Here is an 8782-nt window from a genome sequence, read left to right as displayed (position 1 = left end):
GTGGAGAACATCTGTTAACAGAACCAGGATCAGAGGTGGAGAACATCTGTTAACAGAACCAGGATCAGAGGTGGAGAACATCTGTTAACAGAACCAGACTCAGAGGTGGGCGGAGCATCTGTTAACAGAACAAGAACCAGAGGTGGAGAACATCTGTTAACAGAACCAGAGGTGGAGAACATCTGCCTTGACCGGTTGGGGTGAGAGGAGAGCAGAGAGAGAAAAGGACAGCATAGAGATAGAAGACATGAACTGTTGGTGGAGACGACAAGCGCAGAGCAGAGACATGCAGCTCCATGACGGGACATCTGGAAAAGAAAGAAGAGAAACTATGTTAGCGAAGGAAATGAATGGAGACAACAGACAATAAGAAGAAACTATGGGAGAGAAAAAGAGTGAAGTTAATGAGATGTGATGGTGAGATATGAGTTATAGAGTGAAAGAGTGAAGTTAATGAGGTGTAACGGTGAGATATGAGTTATAGAGGGTGAAAGAGTGAATTTAATGAGGTGTAATGGTGAGATATGAGTTATAGAGTGAAAGAGTGAAGTTAATGAGGTGTAATAGTGAGATATGAGTTATAGAGGGTGAAAGAGTGAATTTAATGAGGTGTAATGGTGAGATATGAGTTATAGAGAGTGAAAGAGTGAAGTTAATGAGATGTGATGGTGAGATATGAATTATAGAGTGAAAGAGTGAAGTTAATGAGGTGTAACGGTGAGATATGAGTTATAGAGAGTGAAAGAGTGAAGTTAATGAGGTGTAATAGTGAGATATGAGTTATAGAGAGTGAAAGAGTGAAGTTAATGAGATGTAATAGTGAGATATGAGTTATAGAGAGTGAAAGAGTGAAGTTAATGAGATGTGATGGTGAGATATGAATTATAGAGTGAAAGAGTGAAGTTAATGAGGTGTAACGGTGAGATATGAGTTATAGAGAGTGAAAGAGTGAAGTTAATGAGATGTGATGGTGAGATATGAGTTATAGAGAGTGAAAGAGTGAAGTTAATGAGATGTGATGGTGAGATATGAATTATAGAGTGAAAGAGTGAAGTTAATGAGGTGTAACGGTGAGATATGAGTTATAGAGAGTGAAAGAGTGAAGTTAATGAGATGTGATGGTGAGATATGAGTTATAGAGAGTGAAAGAGTGAAGTTAATGAGGTGTAATAGTGAGATATGAGTTACAGAGAGTGAAAGAGTGAAGTTAATGAGGTGTAACGGTGAGATATGAGTTATAGAGAGTGAAAGAGTGAAGTTAATGAGGTGTAATAGTGAGATATGAGTTATAGAGAGTGAAAGAGTGAAGTTAATGAGATGTAATAGTGAGATATGAGTTATAGAGAGTGAAAGAGTGAAGTTAATGAGATGTGATGGTGAGATATGAATTATAGAGTGAAAGAGTGAAGTTAATGAGGTGTAACGGTGAGATATGAGTTATAGAGAGTGAAAGAGTGAAGTTAATGAGATGTGATGGTGAGATATGAGTTATAGAGAGTGAAAGAGTGAAGTTAATGAGGTGTAATAGTGAGATATGAGTTACAGAGAGTGAAAGAGTGAAGTTAATGAGGTGTAATAGTGAGATATGAGTTATAGAGAGTGAAAGAGTGAAGTTAATGAGGTGTAATGGTGAGATATGAGTTATAGAGAGTGAAAGAGTGAAGTTAATGAGATGTGATGGTGAGATATGAATTATAGAGTGAAAGAGTGAAGTTAATGAGGTGTAACGGTGAGATATGAGTTATAGAGAGTGAAAGAGTGAAGTTAATGAGATGTGATGGTGAGATATGAGTTATAGAGAGTGAAAGAGTGAAGTTAATGAGGTGTAATAGTGAGATATGAGTTATAGAGAGTGAAAGAGTGAAGTTAATGAGGTGTAATGGTGAGATATGAGTTATAGAGAGTGAAAGAGTGAAGTTAATGAGATGTGATGGTGAGATATGAATTATAGAGTGAAAGAGTGAAGTTAATGAGGTGTAACGGTGAGATATGAGTTATAGAGAGTGAAAGAGTGAAGTTAATGAGATGTGATGGTGAGATATGAATTATAGAGTGAAAGAGTGAAGTTAATGAGGTGTAACGGTGAGATATGAGTTATAGAGAGTGAAAGAGTGAAGTTAATGAGGTGTAATAGTGAGATATGAGTTATAGAGAGTGAAAGAGTGAAGTTAATAAGGTATAACGGTGAGATATGAGTTATAGAGAGTGAAAGAGTGAAGTTAATGAGATGTGATGGTGAGATATGAATTATAGAGTGAAAGAGTGAAGTTAATGAGATGTAACGGTGAGATATGAGTTATAGAGGGTGAAAGAGTGAAGTTAATGAGATGTAATGGTGAGATATGAGTTATAGAGGGTGAAAGAGTGAAGTTAATGAGGTGTAACGGTGAGATATGAGTTATAGAGGGTGAAAGAGTGAAGTTAATGAGATGTGATGGTGAGATATGAATTATAGAGTGAAAGAGTGAAGTTAATGAGGTGTAACGGTGAGATATGAGTAATAGAGAGTGAAAGAGTGAAGTTAATGAGATGTGATGGTGAGATATGAGTTATAGAGAGTGAAAGAGTGAAGTTAATGAGGTGTAATGGTGAGATATGAGTTATAGAGAGTGAAAGAGTGAAGTTAATGAGATGTGATGGTGAGATATGAGTTATAGAGAGTGAAAGAGTGAAGTTAATGAGGTGTAATAGTGAGATATGAGTTATAGAGAGTGAAAGAGTGAAGTTAATGAGGTGTAATGGTGAGATATGAGTTATAGAGAGTGAAAGAGTGAAGTTAATAAGGTATAACGGTGAGATATGAGTTATAGAGAGTGAAAGAGTGAAGTTAATGAGATGTGATGGTGAGATATGAATTATAGAGTGAAAGAGTGAAGTTAATGAGATGTAACGGTGAGATATGAGTTATAGAGGGTGAAAGAGTGAAGTTAATGAGATGTAATGGTGAGATATGAGTTATAGAGGGTGAAAGAGTGAAGTTAATGAGGTGTAACGGTGAGATATGAGTTATAGAGGGTGAAAGAGTGAAGTTAATGAGATGTAATGGTGAGATATGAGTTATAAAGAGTGAAAGAGTGAAGTTAATGAGATGTGATGGTGAGATATGAATTATAGAGTGAAAGAGTGAAGTTAATGAGGTGTAACGGTGAGATATGAGTAATAGAGAGTGAAAGAGTGAAGTTAATGAGATGTGATGGTGAGATATGAGTTATAGAGAGTGAAAGAGTGAAGTTAATGAGGTGTAACGGTGAGATATGAGTTATAGAGGGTGAAAGAGTGAAGTTAATGAGATGTAATGGTGAGATATGAGTTATAAAGAGTGAAAGATTGAAGTTAATGAGATGTGATGGTGAGATATGAATTATAGAGTGAAAGAGTGAAGTTAATGAGGTGTAACGGTGAGATATGAGTTATAGAGAGTGAAAGAGTGAAGTTAATGAGGTGTAACGGTGAGATATGAGTTATAGAGAATGAAAGAGTGAAGTTAATGAGGTGTAACGGTGAGATATGAGCTATGGAGAGTGAAAGAGTGAAGTTAATGAGGTGTAACGGTGAGATATGAGTTATAGAGAGTGAAAGAGTGAAGTTAATGAGGTGTAACGGTGAGATATGAGTTATAGAGAGTGAAAGAGTGAAGTTAATGAGGTGTAACGGTGAGATATGAGTTATAGAGAGTGAAAGAGTGAAGTTAATGAGGTGTAACGGTGAGATATGAGTTATAGAGAGTGAAAGAGTGAGAGGAAAGAAGCTCAGTGTATAACCTCCAGCAGCCTCGGTCTATAACAGCATCACTGCAGGATGGTTCAGGTTCACCTGAGCAGCTCTAAATAGAAACTTTATCAAATCAACACAAGTTTTTTTTAACGCACTAACATATGAAAGTCCCACATGAGCAATATCAGGAGCAAAAAATCTCCCTTTTGACATGCAGAAAACCTCCCACAGTGAGAAGGGAAAAACTTTCCTTGAAGAACCAGGTTCAGGTGTTGGAGAGAGAAGAGAGTAAAAAGAGAAAAGAACAGCATAGAGATACGAGACACAATAAAGAATTGATGAGGCCCTTCAGAGTTTTATCTGTCATGACGTGCTCTTTCCTGATTGGCTGTGAGCAATCACGTGACCCTTTTCTGGAAGAAAAAAATAACATCAACAGTGACTTCACCCCTGAAAATGCATTTAATTTATCATTTGACCTGTTTTTTTTAGAACAACAACAACATCCAGTACTTGTCGTCACACAAAGTTTTACTGCACAGCATCTGTTACCGCTGGCAACAACTTTGGCTTCACCTCTAATTCGTTGTCCGTGTAGAATGAACCACTCTTACTCAGGGCTGATGACTCAATCATCTCTTCTCAAGGGTGATGGATGATCTACACATGACAATAAGAATCCTAATTTAGTATTATTGCTATGTTTGGTGTAATTTATCACCCTAACTGAAGGGCTTATGAAGTGCGTGGGACTATATACAGTACTCATATCATTTACATCCAGGAGAGATGACACTGATTGTAACTCCTTCCTGTTGTTCAAGTGGGGCACATTACCTCGGTGATACGAAGGCCATGAAGACAATGTATGTGATCATTTACATAAGTATTGACCCATTAGATTACAATACACATAATACCTATTCTTTATCCTTGTTCCTTGGACTATTGAAGAGAAAAAAGAGAGAACACCCTGCACCCTCCAAATGTTCACAGAAAACCTCTGGTCTACATAATGAGTCTGTAAAACTCAAACTCCACCATGAGCTGCATCAAAACCTCCTCGGCTGACCAGATTTTTTCTTTGCAGAGTAGTTTGGACTGTAGATAAAAAAAAATTTAAAAAAAAAGGCAAAAGCTCTGAGCCCCTGAAAGCACGATAGCAGGTGACTGAATAGTTTTGTGGTTTTGTTTCTGTCTGTGAGCAAATAGGACAGATGGACCAGCACCACATCCCTGTTTGTAGCTGTGGTCCCGTGTACGTCTTCCACTGGGAGTCACCTGTCCGTTGGTCACCGGGAGATTTATAAAGGGACCGCCAACAGAACCTCAGAGACGGTTCCACGCCAAGAAAAACCTGTCCACCTGGACACTGTCACCCCTACAAGGGAGAATCATTTTGAAACCATCCTCACTAATTTGATAAGCTACTTTTTCCCCAGAGTCTCAAAGTCTACCAGTTCTGGTATCTTTAGAGACGGCACGATGTCCTCCTCATCCTGTCAGAACAGGAAAAAAACCTCTGAAAGCCTCTGGCCCACCGCCCAACCTGCAAACTTTAGCTGAAGATGCCCACACACATCTAACTACTAGCCAGAAACTCCACATCTCTCTGCTTTCTGACTAACACATTAATGTCATCAGTGTACGCAGACACCACCAGCAAGGGACACCGAGGCAACACCACAGACTGGATATAAAACTACAGACTGGATATAAAACTACAGACTGGATATAAAACCACAGACTGGATATAAAACTACAGACTGGATATAAAACCACAGACTGGATATAAAACTACAGACTGGATATAAAACTACAGACTGGATATAAAACTACAGAATGGATATAAAACGACAGACTGGATATAAAACCACAGACTGGATATAAAACTACAGCCTAGATATAAAACCACAGACTGGATATAAAACCACAGACTGGATATAAAACTACAGACTGGATATAAAACCACAGACTGGATATAAAACCACAGACTGGATATAAAACTACAGACTGGATATAAAACCACACCTGGATATAAAACCACACCTGGATATAAAACCACAGACTGGATATAAAACTACAGACTGGATATAAAACTACAGACTGGATATAAAACCACAGACTGGATATAAAACTACAGACTGGATATAAAACTACAGACTAGATATAAAACCACACCCGGATATAAAACTACAGACTGGATATAAAACTACAGACTGGATATAAAACCACACCTGGATATAAAACTACAGACTGGATATAAAACCACACCTGGATATAAAACTACAGACTGGATATAAAACCACAGACTGGATATAAAACCACAGACTGGATATAAAACAACAGACTGGATATACAACCACAGACTGTATATAAAACTACAGACTGGATATAAAACCACACCTGGATATAAAACCACAGACTGGATATAAAACCACAGGCTGGATATACAACTACAGACTGGATATAAAACCACAGACTGGATATAAAACCACAGACTAGATATATAACCACAGTCTGGATATAAAACCACAGACTGGGTATAAAACTACAGACTGGATATAAAACCACAGACTGGATATAAAACCACAGACTAGATATAAAACCACAGACTGGATATAAAACTACAGACTGGATTTAAAACCACACCTGTATATAAAACTACAGACTGGATATAAAACTACAGACTGGATATAAAACCACACCTGTATATAAAACTACAGACTGGATATAAAACCACGGACTGGATATAAAACCACACCTGGATATAAAACTACAGACTGGATAAAAAACCACACCTGGATATAAAACCACAAACTAGATATAAAACTACAGACTGGATATAAAACCACACCTGGATATAAAACTACAGACTGGATATAAAACCACAGACTGGATATAAAACCACAGACTGGATATAAAACTACAGACTGGATATAAAACCACAGACTGGATATAAAACTACAGACTGGATATAAAACCACAGACTGGATATAAAACCACAGACTGGATATAAAACCACAGGCTGGATATAAAACCACAGACTGGATATAAAACCACAGACTGGATATAAAACCACAGACTGGATATAAAACCACAGACTGGATATAAAACTACAGACTGGATATAAAACCACAGACTGGATATAAAACCACAGGCTGGATATAAAACTACAGACTGGATATAAAACCACAGACTGGATATAAAACCACAGACTGGATATAAAACCACAGACTGGATATAAAACCACAGACTGGATATAAAACCACAGACTGGATATAAAACCACAGACTGGATATAAAACTACAGACTGGATATAAAACCACAGACTGGATATAAAACCACAGACTGGATATAAAACCACAGACTGGATATAAAACCACAGACTGGATATAAAACCACAGACTGGATATAAAACTACAGACTGGATATAAAACCACAGACTGGATATAAAACTACAGACTGGATATAAAACCACAGACTGGATATAAAACCACAGACTGGATATAAAACTACAGACTGGATATAAAACCACAGACTGGATATAAAACCACAGACTGGATATAAAACCACAGACTGGATATAAAACCACAGACTGGATATAAAACCACAGACTGGATATAAAACCACAGACTGGATATAAAACCACAGACTGGATATAAAACCACAGACTGGATATAAAACCACAGACTGGATATAAAACTACAGACTGGATATAAAACCACAGACTGGATATAAAACTACAGACTGGATATAAAACTACAGACTGGATATAAAACCACAGACTGGATATAAAACTACAGACTGGATATAAAACCACAGACTGGATATAAAACTACAGACTGGATATAAAACCACAGACTGGATATAAAACCACAGACTGGATATAAAACTACAGACTGGATATAAAACCACAGACTGGATATAAAACTACAGACTGGATATAAAACCACAGACTGGATATAAAACTACAGACTGGATATAAAACCACAGACTGGATATAAAACCACAGACTGGATATAAAACCACAGACTGGATATAAAACCACAGACTGGATATAAAACCACAGACTGGATATAAAACCACAGACTGGATATAAAACTACAGACTGGATATAAAACCACAGACTGGATATAAAACCACAGACTGGATATAAAACCACAGACTGGATATAAAACCACAGACTGGATATAAAACTACAGACTGGATATAAAACCACAGACTGGATATAAAACCACAGACTGGATATAAAACCACAGACTGGATATAAAACCACAGACTGGATATAAAACTACAGACTGGATATAAAACCACAGACTGGATATAAAACAACAGACTGGATATAAAACCACACCTGGATATAAAACCATAGACTAGATATAAAACCACAGACTGGATATAAAACCACAGACTGGATATAAAACCACAGACTGGATATAAAACTACAGACTGGATATAAAACCACAGACTGGATATAAAACCACAGACTGGATATAAAACTACAGACTGGATATAAAACCACAGACTGGATATAAAACCACAGACTGGATATAAAACCACAGACTGGATATAAAACTACAGACTGGATATAAAACCACAGACTGGATATAAAACCACAGACTGGATATAAAACCACAGACTGGATATAAAACCACAGACTGGATATAAAACCACAGACTGGATATAAAACTACAGACTGGATATAAAACCACACCTGGATATAAAACTACAGACTGGATATAAAACCACAGACTGGATATAAAACTACAGACTGGATATAAAACTACAGACTGGATATAAAACTACACACTGGATATAAAACCACAGACTGGATATAAAACTACAGACTGGATATAAAACTACAGACTGGATATAAAACTACACCTGGATATAAAACCACAGACTGGATATAAAACTACAGACTGGATATAAAACCACACACTGGATATAAAACCACAGACTGGATATAAAACCACACCTGGATATAAAACCACAGACTGGATATAAAACTACAGACTGGATATAAAACCACAGACTGTATATAAAACCACAGACTGGATATAAA

The 8782-nt window shown here is 37.0% G+C and overlaps 1 long non-coding RNA gene across 1 annotated transcript; it reads left to right on the top strand.

Annotated features, from left to right (window-relative positions):
- The first annotated feature begins 1037 nt into the window (after nt 1-1037).
- On the top strand, nt 1038-1495 carry LOC138614955 (uncharacterized). The gene is made up of 3 exons (XR_011310375.1): nt 1038-1070; nt 1174-1266; nt 1382-1495. It is a non-coding gene; the product is annotated as an uncharacterized lncRNA (long non-coding RNA).
- Nucleotides 1496-8782: the final 7287 nt, after the last annotated feature.

The sequence above is a fragment of the Brachyistius frenatus genome, unplaced genomic scaffold (assembly GCF_029030835.1).
Source record: "Brachyistius frenatus isolate BFR_SWC_R1_liver_20210118 unplaced genomic scaffold, ASM2903083v1 Contig_634, whole genome shotgun sequence".
Classification (NCBI taxonomy): Eukaryota; Metazoa; Chordata; class Actinopteri; family Embiotocidae; genus Brachyistius; species Brachyistius frenatus.
This window is presented reverse-complemented; position numbering and strand designations above follow the sequence as displayed.